Raw genomic sequence first — 24,199 nt, 5'->3', positions numbered from 1 at the left:
GACTATCAGTGGTCTTCTTAGGCAGAAACTTGTAGGCCAAGAGAAATTGGGACGTTATATAAAAACAAAAACAAAAAAACTTGTCAAGCAGAAATAATAAACCCAGCAGAGCTATTCTTCAGAAATGAAGGAGACATAAAGTCTCCCAAACAAAAACCGACAGAGTTCATCACCACTAAACCTTTTTTTACAAGGACACTGAGGGGTGTTCTACATCTGAAATGAAAGGATGTTAATTAGCACCTTAAAAATATATGAACATGTAAAACTCATCAACAAAGTTAGTAAAAATATCGTCCAATTCAGATACTGTAATATTGTAATGGCAGTATAAAAATCAAGCTCTAGCGGGGAGAGGGGACAGGAAGGGGGGTGGGGTTATGGACATTGGAGAGGGTATGTACTATGGTGAGTGCTGTGAAGTGTGTAAACCTGGCAATTCACAGACCTGTACCCCTGGGGGTAAAAATACAGTATATGTTTATAAAAAAAAAATTTAATTAGAAAATATCAAGCTCTGGTTTAAAAGCTAAAAAAGCAAATGTATGAAAAATTACTCAGTAATAATTTGACATTACATATAGAAATTTTTAAAAACGTGAAATTATAACATGATTAGCCTAAAACCTAAAATGTTGAAGAGAAGAGAAAACTACAAAGTTTTCTATGCCGTCAGAGTTGTTGTTAACTTAAAACAAGATAATTGTAAGAAGTTTTATATAATCCTCAGGGCAGCCACAAGTCAACCCATTAGTAGATACACAGAAGATTATAATAAAGGAGTCAGAGCATACCACCACAAAAAGTCATCAAATTACAAAAGAAGACAGCCAAGAGAGGGGGCATGAATAATGACTTTAAATGAAAATGGATTAAATTCTCTAAGCCAAAGACATAGAAGGGTTTAATGAATGAAAAATAAGATCCAACAACATGCTGCCTAGAAGAGACTCACTTTAGCATTAAGGACACAGAGAAGCTGGAAGTGAAGAGATGGAAAATCATATTCTAAACAAATGGTAAACAAAAGGAATCAGGGGTACCTATACTTAGATAAAATAGAATGTAAGCTAAACATGGTTACAAGAGACAAAGAGGGTCATTATATGATAATAAAAGGTAAATGTATCAAAATGAATATAACCATTGTAGGTAGTTTATGCACCTGACATTACAGCATGTAAATATATAAAGCAAATACTAACAAAACTAAAAGGAGGAATAAAAATAGTAACAGTAATTCCAAAGTTTAATGCCCCACTCTCCACAATGGAGAGTATAGTCCAGAAAGAGAGTCAGTAAGGAAACTGTGGGTTTGAGGAATACTATTTACCAAGTGGACCTAGTGGTTATATACAGGACATTCCATCCAACAACAACAGAATACATATTCTTCCCAAGTGCACATAGACCATTTTAGGATATATTATTAATTAGGTCAGAAAACATGTCTCAACAAATTCAAGAAGATATAAATTACATCAAGTATCTTTCCCAGCCACAATGGTACAAAAATAGAAATTAATAAGGAGGAAAGTTGGAACATTCACAAATACATGATAATTACAATTAGATCAAATTAAAAATAAAAGAGAAAAAAAATCAAGACACATAAAAAATGGAAGTACACATTAAACAACTTAAGGGATGCAGGAAAATCAATTCTAAGATACATGTTGATATAAATATAGCTATTAAGGAATCTCCACATTGTTGTCCAAAATGGCTTCACTAACTTGCCTTCCCACACACAGGGTTCCCCTTTCTCCATATCCTCTCCAACACTTGTTGTTTACTCTCTTGTTAATTTTGGCCATTCTAACTGGTGTAAGACCATATCATAATGTGGTTTTGATGTGAATTTTCCTGATGGCAAATGATGATTAACATTTTTTCATGTGCCTGTTAGCCATTTGTATGTCTTCTTTGGAGAAGTGTCTGTTCATGTCTTCTACCCACTTCTTCACAAGATTATCTGTTGTTTGAGTGTTGAATTTGAGGAGTTTTTTTATAGATCCGGGATATCAGACCTTTGTATTGTCATTTGCGAACAGCAAACAGTGTAGCGATTCCTTTCCTTAAAAAATGTTGAAAATAGAACTTCCCTATGACCCAGCAATTGCACTATTGGGTATTTACCCTAAAGATACAAACGTAGTGATCTGAAGGGGCACGTGCACACGAATGTTTATGGCAACAATGCCTACAATAGCCAAACTATGGGAAAGAACCTAGATGTCCATCAACAGATGAATGGATCAAGAAGATGTGGTATATATACACAATGGAATACTATGCAGCCATCAAAAGAAATGAAATCTTGCCATTTGTGACAACATGGATGGAACTAGAGCGTATCATGCTTAGCGAAATAAGTCAAGCAGAGAAAGACAACTATCATATGATCTCCCTGATATGAGGAAGTGGTGATGCAACATGGGGGCTTAAGTGGGTAGGAGAAGAATAAATGAAACAAGATGGGATTGGGAGGGAGACAAATCATGAATGACTCTTGATCTCACAAAACAAACTGAGGGTTGCTGGGGGGAGGGGGTTTGGGAGAAGGGGGTGGGATTATGGACATTGGGGAATGTATGTGCTTTGGTGAGTGCTGTGAGTGTGTAAAACCTGGTGATTCACAGACCTGTACCCCTGGGGATAAAAATATATGTTTATAAAAAAAAAAAATTAAGAATAGAGCTACCCGGGCACCTGGGTAGCTCAGTGGGTTAAGCCTCTGCCTTCCGTTCGGGTCATGATCTCAAGGTACAGGGATCGAGGCCCACATCGGGCTCTCTGCTCAGCGGGGAGGCTGCTTCCCCCTCTCTCTCGGCCTGCCTCTCTGCCTACTTGTGGTCTCTCTCTGTCAAATAAATAAATAAATCTTAAAAAAAAAATGAGCTACCTTATGACCCTACAATTTCACTACTGGGTGTTTACTCCAAAGATACAGATGTAGTGAAAAGAAGGGTTATATGCACCCCAGTGTTCATTAGCAGCAATGGCCACAGTAGCCAAACTGGAAAGAGCCAAGATGCCTATCTATTTGTCAACAGACGAATGGACAGAAAACATATGGCCCATATATACAGTGGAATATTATGCCTCCATCAGAAAGGATGTATACCCAACTTTTGTATTCAACATGGACGGGACTGGAAGAGATTATGCTGAGTGAAATAAATCAAGCAGAGGGAGTCAATTATCATATGGTTTCACTTATTTGTGGAGCATAAGGAATAACACCAAGGTGGATGGAGATAAGTGAGTTGGGAGAAATTGAAGGGGGAGAAAAGCCGTGAGAGACTGTGGACTCTGAGAAGCAAACTGAGGGTTTGGAGCAGAGGATGTGGTTGTTGGGTGAGCCTGATGATGGGTACTGAGGAGGGCATGTATTGCATGGAGCACTAGGTATGGTGCATGAACAATGAATTTTGGAGCAATGAAAAAATAAAATAAAATTCTAAATAATAAATAAATAAATAAATAAATAAATAAATGTATATATTACTAAAAAAGAATCTGAGATACACTATCTATCATTACACTTTAAAGACCTGGAAAAGAAGCACACACTAAACCCAAAATGAACAGAAAGGAAGAAATAAAAGTTTTTATTTAATAAAAACAGAAACTAAAATGACAACAGAAAAGACCAATGAAATTAAGAGCTGTTTTTAAACACATAAAATATTGACAGGTTTTAGCTAGATTAACCAAGAAAAGAGGAGAGTGGACTAACAACATATATAAACAAAAAGGGGACATTACACTTGAATTCATGGAAATACAAAGGATCATAGAAGAAAACTACTTGAGTGTTTATAAGCCAGGCAATTGGATAACCAAAAATAAATGAATAAATTCCTAGAAACTTGTAACTTATCTAAACTGAGTCAGGAAGAAATAGAATCTAAACAGAACAATTGCTAGTAAGGAGATTGATTAAATAATCAAAAACCTACCAACAAAGAAAAGCTCAGGATTGGATGGTTTCACTGGTGAATTCTATCAAACATTTAAGAATTAAGGCTAATCCTTCTCAAACTCTTCCAAAAAGTTGAGGAGGAAGGAAAACTCCCAAACTCATTTGACAAGGCCAGACTACCCTGATACCAAACTACATAAGAACACTAAAAGCAAACTGTAGTCCAATATCCCTGAGTATAGAGGAATATAGATGCATAAGTCATTGACAAAATGCTAGCAAATCAAATTCAATAATGCATTAAAAGAATCATGACCATAATCAAGTGGATTTATCCTTGAGATACAAGGATGGTTCAACAGACAGAAATCAATATCACATTAATAGAACAAAGGACAAAAACTACCTGGTGACCTCAATAGATGCAGAAAAATGATTTGACAGAATTCAATAGTTCATGATAAAAATGCTTTAAAAAATGGGTATAGAAGGAATATACCTCAACCTGTAAAAGCCATATATGTCAAACACACAGCTAATACAACACTCACTGGCAAAAGATTGAAACTTATTCTTCGAAGATCAGGACCATGACCAGTGTACCCACATTAATCATTTTTATTCAGCATAGTACCAGAAGTCCAAGCCAGAGCAATCAGGAAAGAAAGGGAAATAAAGGCATCCAAATAGGAAAGGAAGAAGTAAGATTGTCTCCCATTATACATGATATGATGTGATTTTATATAAAACCCGAAAGACTACCAAAAAACTGTTAGGACTAACCAAATTCAGTAAAGTCGCAGAGTAAAATTTCAGTATTTTAAACACCAGTGGTGTTTCTATACACACACAAGGAACATCTGAAAGAGAAGTTAAAAATAAAACAAAAGACAAAAAAATATATTTTACAATAGCATCAAAAACAGTAAAATAAGAAAAATTTAACCAGGAAGGGGAATGATCTATAACCTGAAAACTATAAGATATCAATGATACAAATTGAAGAGAAAAATACATGAAAAGATACTCTATGTTCATTTATTGAAGAATTAATATTGTTAAAATATCTTACGCTATCTAAAACCATCTATACATACAATGCAATCCCTTTCTAAAATTTTTAAACCCTATCAAAATTTTAATGACATTTTTACTAATAAAAAAATCGAAAATTAATATGAATCCACAAAAGGCTCTAAATCCAAGGCAATCTTGAGAAAGAAAAAAAAAAACTGGAGACATTGCACTAGTTTTGAAGTATGCTACAAAATCATAGAAGCCAAAACAGTATCATAATGGCATAAAAACAATCATGCAGACCAATGGAATAGAATTTAGAGCCCAGAAATAAACCCACACATGTATAGTCAAATTTTTGATAGGGAAGCCAAGAATACTGAATAGATAAAAGTTAGTCTTCAATAAATGATGTTGGAAAACCTACATATTCACATACATGTGAATACAACTTGTCCCAATCCTATAACACTCAACAAAAGTAACTCAAAATGGATTAAAGATTCCAATGCAACATTTGAAATTACAAAAGTCCTAGAATACACAAAGAGTTTTTGGGCATTGGTATTGGCAAGGATTCTTTGCATGACAACAAAGGCACAAATAGCAAAAGCAAAATAACTGGCACTGCATCAAACAGTTTCTGCTCAGCAAAAAAAGTAATCAACTGATCAATCATGTCTGCTGAGATTATTATACAAAATATAGAAGGAACTTACACAACTCAATAGCAAAAAAAATCTGATTTAAAATAGGTAGAAGACTTGAGTAGACACATTTCTGAAAGGAGATACAGAAATGGCCAACACGTACATGAAAAAGTATTCAACATCACTAGTAATCTGGGAAATGCAAATCAAAGCCACAATGAGTTGTTGCCTCACACCTATTAGAATGGTTAATACAGACAAGATGAGATTACAAGTATTAGAGAGGATGTGGAGAAAAGGAGAACCTTTGCGCATTATCAGTGACAATGTAAATTGTCATAGCCACTATGTTTTCCACACTAAAGCCACTAAAGAAAATGTCTGCCTGTGCTTGCGCTCTGTATCTCTCTCTCTAACAAATAAATAAAATCTTTAAAAAAAAGAAAAAAAAAAAAAAGAAAATGTGATACACACACACAGTACTATCATGTAGCCTAAAAAAAAAAAAGGAACTCCTGACATCTGCAACAACATGTCTGGATCTTGAAAGCTTTATGCTAAATGAGATAATTCAGACAGAAAAAGAGAAATACATGATTTCACTTATATGTGAAATCTCACTTATATGTGAAATCTAAAACAAAACAATACCTAAGCTGATAGATAAAGAGAACAGATTGGTGGTTACCTGGGGAGGGGGGTTAGACAAAATGAGTGACAAGGGTCAAAAGGTACAAATAAAGGGCCCTTGGTTGGCTCAGTTGGTTAACCGTCTATTTGGGCTCTGGACATGAACCCAAGGTCCTGGGGTCTAGTCCTTGGTCACGCTCTCTGCTCAGGGGGGAGTCTGCATCTCCCTTTCCTTCTGCCCCTCACACCCACTCATGCTCGCTCTCTCTCTGTCAAATAAATTTAAAAAGTCATTTGAAAACATAAATAGCAACATAAGCATATTTAAAAGTTCAGAGATGTCTAACCAAACAACAGACAAATAACATGAAAGTGGTGTGAGAATTGATATTTCTTCATTAAAAACTCTGAAGTTTTATGGGCATAAAGTGATCTTGAATAAGTAGATGAAATATTTAATGAATACTTATAATTAAGAGCAAGATGACCTTGCCAATATGCCACAGTTCATAAGTGACAGAACCAGGATTGAGGCACAGGGCAAGATTGGGAGAACTAGAGAAGAGTAAAAACCAGTCATTAACCTAGGGCTAGAAGGGGAAATTTTCAAGTTGATGAGAACATTAAGGAAAAAGCCATAGCTTAGGTCCACGTCTGAATGGCAGCATGGGAAGTGCATGTCCCAGTTCCCAAAGAACAGCATAGATAGTAACAATTTTATGCTAAAAAAACTTGATAAAAAACCTTTGGGAAGTGGGGGCGGCTGTGCTAGTGTTCTGGCGGGTTCTGGTAACGGAGGAGGTTCTGGCCACAGGACTGCGCCACAGGGGTCAGGGCGCCACAGGGTGTTGAGGATTGGCTCGGGGTCCCCCATGGGCCTCGGGCTCCTCTGGATGAACTGGTGGGTGCGTATCCCCATGTTCAAGGAAGAGGAGTAAGAGAGCAGCTACTACAGCCGCAAGGGCCTCTGCGTGCTCAATAATGTGCTTTCCCCCTGGGCACCTGCAGACACAGTTGAGCCTGCACTATGATAAGAACTACCACCAGGTGAAGTATGGCAACAGGGGGCTGCCTGACATCGACAGCAAGGTGAGGATGGAGATCAATATGGCACCCACCGCTGCTTTACTCTACACGCCTATGCTCATCAGAGGCCATGAAAGGCTTGTGCTTTGGGCTCTCTGTGCCACATTAATCTGTGAAAGCTGAAGTGTTGTGAGCACAGGACTCGCCTGAGAGCACCAGTGAGTCCATATCTATGCTATTCCATCTTAGGGACCCTGACTCCCAGTTCAGGGATTGCTGTAAACCTCACACTTGCTCCTGAGCTGGGACCAGGAGCTGCGGCCACTCTGCTTTCAGGCCGTAGCAGTCTGGGCAAGCTCATGGTGTCTGCATCCCTCCCACTGCCCACTGCCCACAGGTTTTTTTTGGCACCAAGTGGATGATGTTCCTGGCTGTGGGTATTTATGTCCTCTTAAAAAAAAAAAAAAAAAGAATGAAAGAAAGAAAAGAAAAAAGTCTCTGGCTGGAAATTGTGCTAGGGTATGCAGCAATGAAACATCCATTCAAGAAAATGTATTAAAATTTGGTTAGAACAATGAGAATCTACAGCATTCGAATCATAACCTGGGCCTTCCCAGCTCAGTGTGAGGAAAGGTCCACTTTATTCAGGTGCAGACAAAAATGCAAAACTCCCTCCCCACATCCCCTTTACCTCCTAGTAGTTGACTGTGTTACCTCCCAGGAGGGCCACACCCAACAGCTTTTCTCTCCACTTTGCAGCTATGTATTGTGGAAGGTAAATTCTAGGCAATTGTGACCAAGAGTTTGGGGATCCCTTCTACTCAGTCTGCACTCTTAAGGTAGAGACTCTATCTTAGGTACAACTTTGATAGCAGGGATATCACATGGAGAGAAGTGGGTCACTATCACTACTTCTATGTCTAAAAGTTGAGTCTCAGAGATCTTACCCCAAAGGGAAGAAAGGTGTTAAGAACATGGACCTACAAAGGATCACTCAAAGAAAGTGATTCTATTGGCAAAAGATGATTAGTGGGAGAATGGTGGAACTATTGGTGTAACATCCAGCTGGTTTACCTAGAAAAATGCAGGGTGGGAGAAAATGAGGAAGAGCTTGCCTTGAGTCAGACCCTCAAGCATTAGCCTCAAAAACCATGCTTCAAAGGGGCCCAAATTTAATCGCTTATGAATGTGGAACAACTTCTTCCCTAAGACATTAAAGAGAGAGAGAGGAGAGAGAGAGAGAGAGCATGCTCATGCTATTACTGGGAGTTCGTGGGCCTAAGAGCTGGATATGTTCAAAGAAGGAGATAAGAGGATTTCTGATAAAGTCATGGTCATCCCAAGGGACTGTGTGCATGCTGCATCCTCAGAAGTGCAGCACCAGAGGCTTTATACTGCAGAGGAAATGGACTTCACACACACACACACACACACACACACACACACACACACTCCACCAAGTCACTGAACAAAGAAAAATATTACAATTTCCAAGGATGAATGAGTATCCAGAGTTCTACAATATATTATCTTAAATGCCCAGTTCTCAACAACAAAAAGTCATGATATAGGCAAAAAGTGTCACCCATCCATCAGAAAACATAAACTGCCTGTGAGAGCAATAATATACTGCATTTAACGAAAAAAAAAAAAAACTTAAAAATAATCTTGATAATGAAGAGATCCAGAGCTGAAAGAGTTAAATTGTGTGGAGCTTCTGCTAACTTGCTTTTCTGTAACTGCTCTGCTGCCTTGCCAGTCGAACCTTGAGAAATAGGAGCATGGTCTTCCCTTCGTGTTCCCCTCCATTCCCCCGAGGCCCCACATCCTGAGTACGTTCCCTGCTCAAGAGATGTCCTTGAATTATGCTTGTGGTTAATAAAGAAGAGAACTATTTTGTCCTAGTTTCACAGCCGCCCAGCTACATCCGGACGATAAGATATGGCTAACTGAAAAATGTGAACTGTACAGAACATACCAGGAACTGTAACTATAAGGTCACTGTGATTATGGCTTTATGACAAGCCTTTGTCTAAAAAAATGCATAAAAACCCCATACTCCCTTGGATCGGGGCTCTCAGCCTCCGCCTGGTTTTCAGGAAAGCTGCAGAGCCCCAGCATGCTGGAACAATAAAACAATAAAACCCTTGCTGTTGCAGAAAGAGCCACCTTGGTGTCGTTCCTCCGCGCCTCCCTGGGTTGAGGTCTTCTCGACCCTAACAATAAAAATGGTCACAGACTAAAGGAAACCAGGATTAAATAAATAATGGAAGTTATGAATGCAGTGTTATATAAAGCAGAGACTATCAATAAAGAGAAAGTTTAAAGAAAAAATGAAGTGGAAATTCTGTAGTTGAAAAGTGCAACTCAAATTTTAAAAAATCACTGAAGAAACTCAACTGTAGATTTAAACTGACAGAAGAGAGATCTGTGAAATTGAATTCTTATCAACAGAGAGTATGCAATCTAAAGGACGAAGGAAAGAAAGAATGAGGAGACATGCACATACCCTCAGAGAAATAAAGCCAGCACTAAGTGCATCAGCATGTGCTTTTGGGAGTACCAGGAAAACATGTTTCTAATAAAGACTTGTATAAAAAAAAAAAAAAAGCGAGTTGTTTGTTGATAAACAATGAACAGAAAGTATGCAAACAATCCAATAAAAATTGGGCAAAAGTTCTGAACAAGCATTTTTTAAAAGATGTTATTTATTTATTTGACAGACAGAGATCACAAATAGGCAGAGAGGCAGGCAGAGAGAGAGAGGAGGAAGCAGGCTCCCCGCTGAGCAGAGAGCCCCAATGTGGGGCTCGATCCCAGGACCCTGGGATCATGACCTGAGCCGAAAGCAGAGGCTTTAACCCACTGAGCCACGCAGGTGATCCCTGGACAAACATTTTATCAAAGAAGAAATACAGATGGTAAATAAGCATAAGAAAATCTCCTCCACATTATTTGCCATAGAAAATTGCAAACTAAAACAATAATGGCATATGTAAAGATTGGTTAAAATTTAAAAAAAAAAAAAGAAAGAAATAACAGTTACTAGCAAGATAATGGATGACAGGAACACACATACATACCCTCACTCTGCCAGCAGACAGAGCCCAGAAACAATGACATTGCAGAAATAATTAGCATATCTATGGCCCATTTTGGTTCTTAATATCAATTTCCAATCAAAGGAATTAGATCTACTTGGAGAAGTAGCTGATAGAGTGACTAGGGCATGAGGTAAATATGCAAGATGAGCCTGGAACATCTTGGAATGCCAGAAAAAACCACCACCACCAACAACAACAAAACACCAAAGCTAAACAACAAACAAACACAAACCCACCCTGCATACACAATGATGCGTGTATGTCAAAGGGACAAAGGAGCCAATAGAAACAGCTCCCTGTGGCCAAAGCTCCTATGATTTGAGCAGCAAAGTTAATAAAGTACTATGTAATTTTATCAAAGTATAAAATAAATATCCATGATTCCATACTTAGGTAAATAGAGGACTGAATATATAAATAAGTGAGGTGACTAGATAAATCTTCCATGCAGAAGAATTCCAGTTTGTATAGATACTTTGCCCGAGGGAGGTGGTCCATTTCTTTCCTCTCTGTAAGTGTGGACTGTGGAAAGTTACTTCCTTACACAGAACACAGTAAGAGAGGGTGGAGACAAAGCAACTTCACCACAGAGGAACCAGCAACACTGCCTCAACCAGGTGGTCAAGGTCAACATCAAGAGTTACAAGTGTTGAGGACAGTAGTTGCCACTGACAGGATGTAATGAAATTGGTGATTTACCTCCGGGACCTTTCTCCTCAAAATCTATCCCCTCAGCCTAATCATGAGAAAAACATCAGAAGGATACAAGTTGAGGGACATTCTACAAAATTCCCAGTTAGTACATCTCAAAACTTACCAAGGACTTCAAAAACAAGGAATGTTGAGAAGCTGTCCCAGACAACTGATGACTAAAGGGATGTGATGACTAAATATAAACTGATATGCTGAATGGGATTCTGGATGGAAGGACACTAGATTGAACTATGGAAATCTGAATCAAGTATGAATTTCACTCAATCATAATGTATCAATATTGGCTCATTAGTTATAGCAAAAGTACCATACAAATGTAGGATATTAATGATATAAGAAGGTGGGTTTGTCAGATATGGGAATTCTCTATACTGTCTTTATTATTTTCTATAAATCCAAAACTGTTCAAAATTTTTTTCTAAAATTCTCATTTCTCAGAATGCAGCCAGAGAACACTTGGGGAAAAACAATCACCAGCTTTTTGCTTCCATTGATAATAATTGATTCAAAAAATTATTGTTGTTGTATGCTAAAACTGTTGATGAAAAATTATTTTTTTATCAGGAAACAAGAAATTCACATGGTGTCCAGGTACCACCCTACACATTAGATTTTCATAAGAAGGAAATATGTTATCTTTATTGTAGAGCAGATGGTGATGGTACCACCTTAATGAAGTAATCAGTAAATGCCTTCAGTTAACAAGGCAAGCTAATGTCATAGGCCTCACCTTAAAACAGCACACTTGTGATGGCTGAATTATTTAACCTAATCTACTCATGAGGAAACATCACAAAAATAGATATGGTGGGATATTTTACATGATGTCTGACACAGATTTAGAAAAATATTTAAATGTCATGAACGGAGAAAAAAGCAAGAGGTTTGTTCTAGACTACAGGAGATTGAAAATGATAATACATCAAGTGGTGGCATTTAATTGAATTCTTGATGAAAAAATAAATTGCTAAGAAGGACAATTTGGGGAAAATTTCAGTGTGAACATCATATTAGGTGATGTTAAATTTCTGGGTGGGGGCTGTAATAATGATATGATGGGATACCTGGGTGGCTCAGTCAGTTAAGTCTCTGCCTGTAGCTCCAGTCATGATCCTGGGGTCTTGGGATCAAGCCCCATGCACCGAGGGCTCCTGCTTCTCCCCTTCCCACTTGTGTTCCCTCTTGCTCTCCCTTGCTCTCTCTCTCTCTCTCAAATAAATAAATAAAATCTTTAAAAAATGATATGACAGTGTAGGAAATGTCTCTGTTCTTTTGAGTTATATATTGAAGAATTTTGGGTAAACTATCATAATCTCATATATATGTATAGTCATATATACATACCTGTGTTCAATATGAACGTATACACGTTTTCCAGGTGGATTGTTAGGCAAATGTGGTGAAATGTCAATAATTACTAATCATGATTTTCAAAATTCATGGGCATTTTCTCAACTTTTCTGTGGGCTTGAAATTTTTCCAAAACAAATGTGGAGGAAAATGTCATTGATTTACATTTTTCTTGACTCTCTGCCCTGTTTCTCTATCCCCTTAACAGATTAATTTCTTTAAAGTTTTCCTCTCCTGCTACTTTCACTTCTCTATGTTGTGTACAATATGACGTAGTGGTTAAAAGCATGGAATTTGGAATGCATCCCTCAATATGATCCCTGTGCTCCACCTTAATATTTCTATAGACAAATTAGGAAACCTCATTGTTCCCCATTTTTTCAGTGGGCCTATAGGAAAATAAAATATAGAAGTCAAAGTAAAGAATTTAAGAGATTTGCTGAATAGTTAAATGGATACTGATGAAATGTTATTTACAAGCTAAAAGGTTGTCATAGAGTTAAATTAAAATAAAGCCAAAATGAGAGTTGAGAAAGGAGACATACGTGTATCTGTTAATATTTATTCATTGGCATTAAAAGCATTTTTTCCAAACAAGGTTAACGGTAAGGAGATCTATTGGATTTTGAAATGAGAAGAGGTGGGTAATTCCACAAACCCTGGGTCTGCTTCTCTGTGATTCCTTCAGCCATGCCTTCCTTTGTATATTGATTTCACCTCCAGGCTGGTGTCTCTTTGGATGGCAAAATGGTTGTAGACTGTGCCAGATTTCATACCCACAAAACATGACATTCAGAGGAAGACTACTTTTTTGTGGATCTCTTTTAAAACAAAGGAAACATTTCCCAGGAACTTCCACAAAATTCCCTCTTTGGTCTCACTGGCCCCAAATAAGTCACAGAATCTTCCCTTACCATAACTTTAGGCTTCAGTGTTACTAAGGGTTAGCAGTGGGTGATGCAGAAATACATGGCACGCCTGGAAAAGGGAAAGGGATCAATGCATGTGAATCTGACAACTGAAAATATCCCCTAAAATAGAGAGTGGGTACAAGGAAACAGCATTCGTGAAACTCAAGTATCTGGATTATTTTACCCCCTCAAAAAAGTGTTTAGGACCATGTAGAGTTTGTGTCTGTGGGTAATATCTAACAGTACTTGCAATATTATAAACGAAAACCAAGAAATTAAAAATATTTATTGACTTGTTAAAAATAAAAATAACAAACCTATTGCATATTAACTTAAATGATTATCTTAAAATATATTAAAGAAATGGCTAGTGAATGGCCAAATGTGTCGTGTGTCTTTTTAAATATTAGTGAAGGAAATCACTTACATGGTTGGTACTCTCAGGAAGAAGATAGGCCTTCATTGTATTATCCAGTAGTTATAATTCATTATTTTCCCTTTAAAATGTTGCTTATATCTGTGTACTCCTCTTCTTTTATCCTCCAATTTCAACTCTCATCATCTGGTATAAGAATTCTTGAAGTTAGCCATATTGCTTCTAGTGTCATTTTGATCACCAGATTACTTTTCTGAAAAATACAATCATATTACCTGGTTCTAGGAAGTATTCAGTGTCTGAGGCCTCTGAGATAAATTCAGATTCTTAAGGATTGGCTTTGAAGATTCTCACTAACATGATTCCCTCCCACTCTTATTTCCCATATTCTGCAACAGCTTTTAACAAAAGTTTTGTCAACTTTCTGACTCTGTCCATGGTTCACCTCCTTCACCCCAGTTCCCAGTGTCATACTAATTTCCATAAACATTGACTGTGGTCATACTCATTCATTTTTTCTCCCAAAACATCATATTTTAAAATCATTTTCAAGGCACATCTCACTTCTGATGCTGCATAAGGTCTAAATAGCCCAGGGGACAAGCATCTCCATTTTCTGAACTCCCAATCATCATTGATACAAATTCTAGCTCAATCTCAATCACCTGGCTGAACTTGAGCAAGCCACTCAATGTTTCAAAGTATGAGGATTTTGCTGAGAAGATGCATGAAAAGTCATTTCTAACCAATTGGTAGGTGATATATATGAAAGGTGCAGTTTTGTGCCTAGCAGGTAACATGTTCTGAGTAATATATGGTTTTCTTTCATATTTGCATATATAAATATGATCAATAAATATTTTTGTTTAGGAATTTAGAATTGTCACTATTTTGTGCCTCATTTATGCTTTATAGCAACTCTACCTTTTTGTTATTGCTATGAATGTATCAGTAATTTACACTGGAATAAGCACAGGTTGGTGGAATTCCCAGTAACAAACAAGATAAGCAATATTAGAGAGAAAAACGCCTTTGTTTACTTAGTGTACTCAGGAATACACTGCATTTTTGCTGGATGCCCTAATCAAATTATATGGAAACAGCCAAATCCATATGGACATCTAATCCATAAATGCCATTTATGGAAACTACAGAGTGCTACATCAGCAGTATACAGATACTCTATTTCAGAGATCTTGAAAGTAAAATTGACTAACACTAAAGATGAAAATAGTCTTTTTTATTGTACATTTTTACTAGCATTCTTTTCTTGGTTTCAACATTTCTTAATTGTGGTAAAATATATATAACAAAATTTCCTTTTTTAAAGGTGAACATATTCTGGATTTGAGAATATTCTGTGTGAACTAATATTCAAATATCTTCTCTTGAATAAACTCAAAGAAAATTAAGAATCAAAGTTATACAGTTTACTTCTGACAGTTGGTGTTTTTTAAGAAGGGATTAATTCTTGAGAACCTGGAATGTGCCAGAGATTGTAAGATTATGCTTTGGAATTCCAGAAATTTGTCAAAAATTTTTTCTTTTTTAAATTTTTGCAGTGTTACAAGACTCATTGTTTTAAATTAATTTAAATGGAGATGATCTCTATCTAACTGACTTCTATCCATGTTGTATTTGTTGAAAATTGTAATTCATTACCCATTAAAACAATAGGTAATTATTTACTTAATTTCTTTGTGACACAGTGTGTGACCTGAAGAATAATTATTTAGTTAATTCTTGCTGGGACCTAGAGCTTAGATTTTGCAACACATTGTAGCATAATATCTCCTTGTTGAGCTTATTTATCTGACTCCTATAATATCACGTTTTAGTAATTGAATATTCTTTGGCCAAATAGTCCTTTTCTATTTTCTCAATATTCCAAGATTTTGAAAAACTTTTTTTTTCAAATTTAAATTTATTTTCCGGGGGGGGATGATATTTCTTTTAGAACGTTATAAAATATTCCTTATAATTGTTTTCATAACATTTATTACTTCCTTATTTCTTAGACTATAAATAAAGGGGTTTAATAATGGGATCACTAGAGTATAAGAAACAGCAACAGGTATATTGTCTTCCTTTTCTTTAACTGAATGTGGTCGAATGTACACAAAGAGAAGAGAACCATAGAATATTGAGAAAGAGAGAAAGTGGGATGCACAAGTAGATAAGGCTTTGCCTCTTCCCTCTTTGGATTTCATTTTGAAAATCATGAAAAGGATATAGATATAGCAGATTAGTACTATAATAATAGAGAAGTTTTGAACTGAACCTGAAAAGATAAATATCATTAATTCATTGAAATAAGGGTCAACACAGGAAAGTTTGTATAATGGAAAAACATCACAAAAAAAAAAAGATATTAATTTGATTTGACCCTCAGAAGGTTAACCTAAAGAGAAACCCTACATGAATAATGGGATTCAGGTTTCTAGCTATGTAGGTCCCTGTGGTCATCTGAATGTGCACTTTCTTTGACATCATGGTGTGGTACTGCAGAGGGCTACATATGGCCACATAATGATCATAGGCCATTGCTGCCAGGAGAAAGCAATCTGTAGTTTCAGCAAGGCAGAGAAAATCAAATTGTGCCATGCAACCATAAAGGGAAATTGTTTTGTCCTTTGAAAAGAAGTTCTCCAACATTCTGGTGGTAATGGCACAGGAGCAACAGGAATCCATCAAAGCCAGGTTGCCCAGAAAGATGTACATTGGTGTGTGAAGACGATGCTCCATAAAAATCAATGCCGCCAGGCCCAGATTCCCCACCATAGTGATCAAATAGATAGTGAGAAACACCACAGACAGGAGGCTCCTCAACTCTGGGTGATCTGTAAATCCTATGAGGATAAATTTGGTAGTCAAGGAGTAGTTATCTTCAGTCATATCCACCTTCTCTGTTGAGATAGGAATTCTGGAGATATAAGATTCTGATTTAGAGTGCATATAACGTGCCTTCCAATTTGTTCTTTTACAAAAAAGAGAGGAGCTTTTTCTAACTCTCCTCAGTATCTCTGGATTCAGACACCCAAACCTCTAGGGATAGTGATTTCCCTAAAAATGTAAGTTTTATAAGCTCAACTCTGATAATCAGCATTCCCATGAAGGTTTTTGTAATTCCAAGAGGAATGCTTACAGAGCAAAAGGTTTGCCTTTACGAATTCATACATTAATAGTATACAAATCTAGCATTTGCATATTTGGTTCAATGTTGACAAACAATATCAGTGTCAGTTTTTGTATTAAAGATCCTTAAAATAAATTTCCTGTCAATCTTCACGTATACACATTTTTTAACTGAGCAAAAAGTTTTCATATACTCTCCCAGTGGAATGAATGCTTGAAAAGAGCATACAACAGATATGTTAAAATTATATCTCAGGAATTCTATCAAGATTACAAAGGATTATGATAGGACTTTCATCTTTAGAGAAAATTAGTTGGGATATCCAAAGAAATAAATATCTATGTATTTTTACCTCTCTCTTCCCTGTTCCCAGTATTAGATCCATTTCCATAAAAACTGATTTTGTCCATGCCATCATTTCTGTTGATTTTTCCCCAATATCTAAATCTTTTTCCATCTTTATGTAAACCATAGTTTACATATTATGCTCATTAAGAAAGCTTTAACTAAATGCTCTAGACCACACTGATTTTCACTTCTTGCATCCTTAAGCATATCCTATATACCAATACAATCTAGAGTTGTTTATGCATAATACTAATGGCTTTTTAAAATAGGCATGTGCAGTTTCCTTTTTAGAACTGTAGACATTTGAGTTCAGCTATGATCTTTACTTCTTGTAAGAGGTATTTAATTGACTATCAGACACATGGAAAAATGTTCATCATCACTAGCCATCAGGGAGATTCAAATTAAAACCATATTGAGATACCAACTTACATCAGTTAGAATGCCCAAAATTAGCAAGACAGGAAACAATGTGTGTTGGAGAGGATGTGGAGAAAGGGGAACCCTCTTACACTGTTGGTGGGAATGCAAGTTGGTGCAGCCTCCTTGGAGAACAGTGTGGAGATTCCTTAAGAAATTAAAAATAGAGATTCCCTATCACCCTGCAATTGCACTACTGGGTATTTACCCCAAAGATACAGATGTAGTAAAAAGAAGGGCCATCTGTACCCCAGTGTTTATAGCAGCAATAGCCGTGGTTGCCAAACTGTGGAAAGAACCAAGATGCCCTTGAACAGACAAATGGATAAGGAAGATGTGGTCCATATACACTATGGAGCATTATGCCTCCATCAGAAAGGATGAATACCCAACATTTGTATCAACATGGATGGGACTGGAAGAGATTATGCTGAGTGAAATAAGTCAAGCAGAGAGAGTCGATTATCATATGGTTTCACTTATTTGTGGAGCATAACAAATAACATGGAGGACATAGGGAGATGGAGAGGAAAAGGGAGTTGAGGGAAATTGGAAGGGGAAATGAACCATGAGAGACTATGGACTTTGAAAAACAGTCTGAGGGTTTTGCAGGAGTGGGGAGTGGGCGGTTGGGGGAGCCAGGTGGTGGGTATTATGGAGGGCACAGATTGCATGGAGCACTGGGTGTGGTGCATAAACAATGAATTCTGTTATGCTGAAAAGAAAAAAAAAAAGAGAGGTATTTAATGCTATTGAGGTGAAAAAAAAAAAAAGCATTGATTCCAGTCCTAGCTTCAAAGACCTGAGATAGGTGAACTTGTTGTCAGTGGACTATCACTGATCCTTATTGACCTCTTTGGTCTCCACAAATTGAGACTGCTAGTTTTGAAGAACACACTACAAAGGAAATTCTTGGAAATTTCTCATAAAAACCCTTATACATCATTCTCTTATTGGAAGTGACCCAGCTACTATTTTTCCACTTTCTAAGAAACTTATGTAATATTTTCTGGAGTATATCATAGTTGTTTGAAAGCTAATAAAAATAAGCTTGCCTGTATATTTTAGTTTTGTAACACTTAGAGAAAGAGAAAAACCTTAAATCTTGATATGATTTTTGAGATGGGTTGCCTGGATGGCTAAGATATTTAAGCATCTTCCTTTGGTTCAAGTCATGATTCTCCAGGTCCTGGGATTGAGCCCCATGTCTGGCTCTCAGCTCATCAGAATTCTTTTTCCTCTCCCTCTGCCTGTCCCTCTGCTTTTGCCTTCTCTGTCTCTCTCTTTCTCTCTCTTAAATAAATAAATTTTTTAAAAATCTCAAAATAAATTTTATTTTTGAGAACAAATGTTGTTTTACCTCAAAGGCTATCTTCTATTACTATTTAGGGATCCATTAGGATATTTTGACCAATGTGTCTAATTATGTACATTTTATGGTCAAAATTGGTTTATTTTTCCATACTCAAACATAAAAAAAAAAAAAGCGCTGGCTTAATATTTTATTTTTTTGTTTTAAATTACTAAAGATAAGTCACTTAATTATTCGGCTATGTTAGAAATAACTTTTAATGGACTTGCCTGAATTATGTAACAGAGTTAAGCTGTATTCTTACCAGGGTGTTTTGAAGATCTACCTTATAATGAGAAGGTTTGCATGAACGGAATTTAAATCTCATGCTAATTTGCCATAGCCTTCAGCTGTGGGAAAACCTAGAAAGGTGAGAAGGTGAAATCTGAGAACAATTAAAAAATGCTAACTAATCAGATAAATCAATACTTCTGGACATTAATAGTAAGGTAAAGAAAATCTGAATACTTTCTTTACCTGGTCGTTCTGAGAAGAGTTTTATAACATCATATTAGTTTTGTGTGTGTCAGCATGGTATTAACTCTCATATAATTTCAGGATACAAGTTTTTGTCTTCTCAGAAAACTTTTAGATTAAAAGAATGAAAATCTTGGAGACTACTAATAAGTCAGTGTCAATAATTATGGTCCTTACAATGCAAATTTAAACTTTCCATCAAATGCTTATGGGACTTGCCTATGACAACATCAGTGTATTTCTATCAGGAGATTCCGTTCCCAAAACATATTAACTCTGTGCCATAAATTAAAGATGACCTGTGAGACAATGAGGTTAAAGTAAATAACCTTTGATAAAGTCATTAAATCATTTGATGATCATCTTGCTGATTCTTATGTAACTGACATCATTTCTAGAGTTCTGTTCTTTATCCTGTGCATAAAATATAAAATGAGCCGAGGAGAGTCTCAGGTCAGTTTGGACAGTTACTGGAGAGAATAATAGGGTTTATGAAAGATGATTAGCATTTAGAGAGGAGAACAAAAGTTGTGATAGTATTAGCTACTCTCATCAACTCATTCACCCCGAGTTGAAGTCATTCCCATGCATTGCAAAACTGTTTTATTTGATATGTTTGCAAATATCATCTCCCATTCTGTCAGTTGTCTTTTGGTTTTGTTAATTGTTTCCATTGCTGTGCAAAAGTTTTTGATCTTGATGAAGTCCCAAAAGATCATTTTTACCCTTGCTCCCCTTGCCTTTGGGATGTTCCTAGGAAGACATTGCTCTGGCTGAGGTTGAAGAGGTTGCTGCCTGTGTTCTCCTCAAGGATTTTCATGGATTCCTTTCTCACACTGAGGTCCTTCATCCATTTTGAGTCTATCTTTGTGTATGGGGTAAGGATATGATCCAGTTTCATTTTTATTCATGTGGCTGTCCAATTTTCCCAACACCATTTGTTGAAGAGGCTTTCTTTTTTCCATTGGACATTCATTCCTGCTTTGTCAAAAATTAGTAGACCATAACATTGAGAGTCTATTTCTGGACTCTCTATTCTATTCCATTGATCTATGTGTCTGTTTTTGTGCCAGTACCATACTGTCTTGATGATGACAGCTTGGTAATAGAGCGTGATGTCTGGAATTGTGATGCCACCAGCTTTGGCTTTCTTTTTCAATATCCATCTGGCTATTTGAGGTCTTTTCCAGATCCATATAAATTTTAGATAATTTGTTCCATTTTTTTTTGAAACAAGTGGATAGGATTTTGATAGAAATTGTATTAAATCTGTGGATTGCTTTAGGTAATGTAGATATTTTTACAATATTCGTTCTTCCAATCCATTAGCATGGAACATTTTTTAATTTCTTTGTGTCTTCCTCAATTTCTTTTGAGTACTTTATAGTTTTCTGAGTATAAATTCTTTGCATCTTTGGTAAGGTTTATTCCTTAGTATCTTATGGTTTTAGGGGCAATTGTAAATGGGATTGACTCCTTAATTTCTCTTCTGTCCTGTAAAGAAATGCAACTGATTTCTGTGCATTCATTTTATATCCTGACACTTTACTGAATTCCTGTACAAGTTCTAGCAGATTTGGAGTAGAGTCTTTTAGGTTTTCCACATATACTATCATATCATCTGCAAAGAGTGATAGTTTGACTTTTTTGCTGATTTGGATGCCTTTAATTTCTTTCTGTTGTCTGATTGCTGAGGCTAGGACCTCTAGTACTATGTTGAATAGCAGTGGTGATAATGGACATCCCTGCCATGTTCCTGACCTTAGCAGAAAAGCTCTCTTTTTCTCCATTAAGAATGATATTTGCAGTGGGTTTTTCAATGATGGCTTTGATGATATTGAGGTATGTACCCTCCATCCCTACACTTTGAAGAGTTTTGATCAGGAAAGGATGTTGTATTTTGTCAAATGCTTTTTCAGCATCTATTGAGAGGATCATATGGTTCTTGTTCTTTCTTTTATTAATGTAGTGTATAACATTGATTGATTTGCAAATGTTGAACCAGCCTTGTAGCCCTGGACTAAATCCCACTTGGTCATGGTGAATAATTCTTTTAATGTACTGTTGGATCCTATATGTTGGGCTCCCCGCCGAGGGGAGGAGGCGCCCGGGCCAGCCGGAGGCCTCTCCTTGGGGCTGAGCGGGATGGCGAGTGTCGCGAACCCGGAACGCACCCACAGAAGACACCGGGCTCGGGAGGTCTGTCGAATCAGGATCTCGCTTTATTGAGCAGGGCAGCGGCTTATATGGGGTGAGGGAAGGGAAGTGAGGTCAGCAAAGTGGGGGCCAATGGGGATGTGCCGTGTCGGCGGGAGTTGGGAGAGACACGCCCTGCAGGGGGTGGAGACTCGCGGGAAACAAAACTGATGGGAAACCGAAACCGCCACTTTGGCGCCTTTGTGGTCGGCCATGTGGGTTCCCGATCTGGAAGAGAAGGCCACCCGGTGCCATCTTAGCCTCTTGGGGCCCAACATCTCCCCCTTTTGTTTTTGTATGCATGACTTCTGTCTTAGGTCACCAGCGGCGGGCCTTCAGGCTTATCCGTCATTGGGGAATCACACTGCTTTGGTGTACCCCCTGTCTTAGGTTGCTCTGCGTCCCCCGCCGGTCTTACCCGTCATTGAATATCATGCCTGTATAGGGGTTTGGTCCCTGACCTGGCGTGGGTTGTTCCTGCAAGGAATCCCATCCGCCATCGGTCGTGAGACTATTGATGGGGCCCCTCGTAGGACTCATCGTCACGGGTGGCCAGTCTCTGGTATTGAACATGGACGTTCATGAGTTGAATGGCCTCCACTCTTTTTTGGACGAATTGGGCAATCTTATTGATAATACAGGGGCCAAAGGTCAGCAGGAGAAGTAGGGTTAGGATGGGCCCCAGGAGGGGGAGGAGAAAGGGAAGTAAGCCATTAAAGCTTGTCCAGAAGGGGGAGGTCATCAGGGCGTGGCGGCGCTTCTCTAGGTCCTCCTGTAGCTTCTTGATTTTGTCTCGTACAATACCCGACCGGTTGGCAAAGAAACAACATTCCTCCTGTAAAAACAAACATATGCCTCCCTTTTCGGCTGTTAATAGATCTAAGCCTCGCCGGTTTTGGAGTACCACAGTGGCTAAGGAGTCCAATTGTTCCTGGAGGTTTAAGATGGTTCCCGCTATTGTTTGGAGATCATCAATCATTTGTTGGGAGAGTGTTTTATAAAAATGGAGAGAGGTGCCCAAACCGGCCGACCCAGTGGCTACCCCGGCAGTGATGCCGAGCCCCAATAAGAGAGGGATGGCGGGATTGGCTCGAGCTTTTCTCTCTGCAATTTGTTGGCATTCCTCCTCGTATAGGGCTGTCCACTTTATATATAAGGCCCCTGGAAAAACGGCCCTAGCTAGCGACCGCCAGTCAGCTGCTGTGCACAAGCGGTTACAAGAAGGCAAAAGAGCAGTTAATTAGTTAACAACTGGGGGAAGGGTCTTTCATTCTCCCCCTTTTTCTTTATCATGGATAGAATCTTATATCCATTTGTCCTGTTCAGTCTGGGGCTCGGTTTGTTTAAGGAGTTGATATTGCTGCGTCAGTACCATGGTCTGGATTACTGACAAGCGGTCTTTTATAAACTGTACGAGTTTATTTAAGATACAAGGGCCGATGGAGAGGTTTAGTAGAAGTATAATAAGGGGCCCTAAGATGGTGGATAGTAAGGTGGTGAGCCAAGGAGATCGATTAAACCAATTTTCAAACCAGCCCTGGTGGGATTCAAAATCCTTTTTTCTTTGGGCTAGTCTTTCTCTGAGTTTATCCATGGTTTCCCTAACAACCCCTGTATGGTCCGCATAAAAACAACATTCTTCCTTGAGGGCTACGCATAATCCCCCCTCTCTCAAGAACAATAGGTCCAGCCCTCTCCTGTTTTGTAGGACCACCTCGGAGAGGGAGGTTAGGGATTTTTCTAAGGCAGTGATATTGAAGGCCTGGTTACAATTGGGAGTCTCCTGGTGGAATGTTACATTCCTGCTATCAAACATCCTTGTTAATGAGATTTAGGTTTAGAAGAAATTTAACTTTATTTACCTTTCCTTCTACCTCCGCCTCCTTCAGTTTTTCATGGAGGGTAGGGTGACATTAGGGCTATTGATAAGGTAACTTCTTTGTTGTAAATCTCAAGGACATTTGCAAACCAAGGGAGACTCCTACCCTGCAGGACTGTGATTTCTGCAAGTTAGCTATTTATCGTTTTATGGCAGTCAGGGGTGCCTGAGGAATGCTACACATATGGAGGGGAGCGGGTGAAGGGGGGGTGCAAGGCGCCAGCTTTTGCTTTGTCCTCAGCCAGCCTCCTGCTCCCTCATCATTCCCCCCTGAACAATTTTGACCCTTAAATCTCTAAGGTGGTTGAAGGTGGAAGGTCATGCTGAATAGGGGCGTAGAGCTGTCCCTACCTGCTCCGGTCAGTATTGGTCAGGGTAGGGACGTATAAGGGAGTTACGAAAGGTGGAGGCAGCTGAATCCAGCGCTGACAGTGAAGAGGCGTCCTCGCGTGCGATAAGGATCCTATGCTCTGGAAGGGGGGGCAATAAGGAGGCGGAGGAGTGGGCGCTGATGGTTGGAGGAAGGGGTTAGTAGAAGGGGGGTGCGTAGGAGGGCCTTCAGCCCGAGATTTGGGTTGGAGATCCGGGGGCCAAGGAGCTGCATCAAAGGGATCTAGCGAGGGATAGAGCCTCTTTGGTTTAACAGGGGGGTCTCCAGTGGTGTTTGAGACGGTGGAGGCGGGCTC

The 24,199-nt window shown here is 38.2% G+C and overlaps 1 pseudogene; it reads right to left on the bottom strand.

Moving 5' to 3' along the window:
* Positions 1-15,667: 15,667 nt before the first annotated feature.
* LOC116595256 overlaps positions 15,668-24,199 on the bottom strand; it is a 94,519-nt pseudogene continuing 85,987 nt past the window's right edge.

Source organism: Mustela erminea, chromosome 1, assembly GCF_009829155.1.
Source record: "Mustela erminea isolate mMusErm1 chromosome 1, mMusErm1.Pri, whole genome shotgun sequence".
Lineage (NCBI taxonomy): Eukaryota > Metazoa > Chordata > Mammalia > Carnivora > Mustelidae > Mustela > Mustela erminea.
This window is presented reverse-complemented; position numbering and strand designations above follow the sequence as displayed.